Below are 480 nucleotides of genomic sequence, written 5' to 3' on the forward strand. Positions count from 1 at the left end.
TGGCGCCCAGGGGCTTTGCCTGGGTTTTTGGGGACTCCGGGGAGCCAGTCTGCACCTTATGCCACCCAGCTGGGGTTAAAGGAGACTTGTAGAATGCTCCCATGTGCCTTGTTTTTTGTGCAGAGCCAAGGTGGTGCAAGAGAGGAGGCAGGAATGAAAGGGCTGAGGTTTGCCTGCGGGCCCGTTTGCAATCACGTAGCAATCCTCTCCCCTCGCTGCCGAGCGTGTTTGAACCACGGGCTTGTCGAGTCCTCCCAAGGCCTGTAGAAACATGGTGCTGCAGCACCTCGTGCTAAGTGGCAGGTAAATAGAGCTGCCGGGCGCTGGGAACAAACTGTTGTGAGGACGGGTAATGCATCAGCAGCCGCGCTATCCCCCGGAGGCGGAGGCTGGGATGGAGGAGAAAGGAATGAGGGTGGCGTGAGGCACCTTCCCTGCTGCCGGGGCTCCTGCACAGGCAGCCGGCACCAGCTAGTACTG

Source organism: Buceros rhinoceros, unplaced genomic scaffold, assembly GCF_000710305.1.
Source record: "Buceros rhinoceros silvestris isolate BGI_N320 unplaced genomic scaffold, ASM71030v1 scaffold18636, whole genome shotgun sequence".
Lineage (NCBI taxonomy): Eukaryota > Metazoa > Chordata > Aves > Bucerotiformes > Bucerotidae > Buceros > Buceros rhinoceros.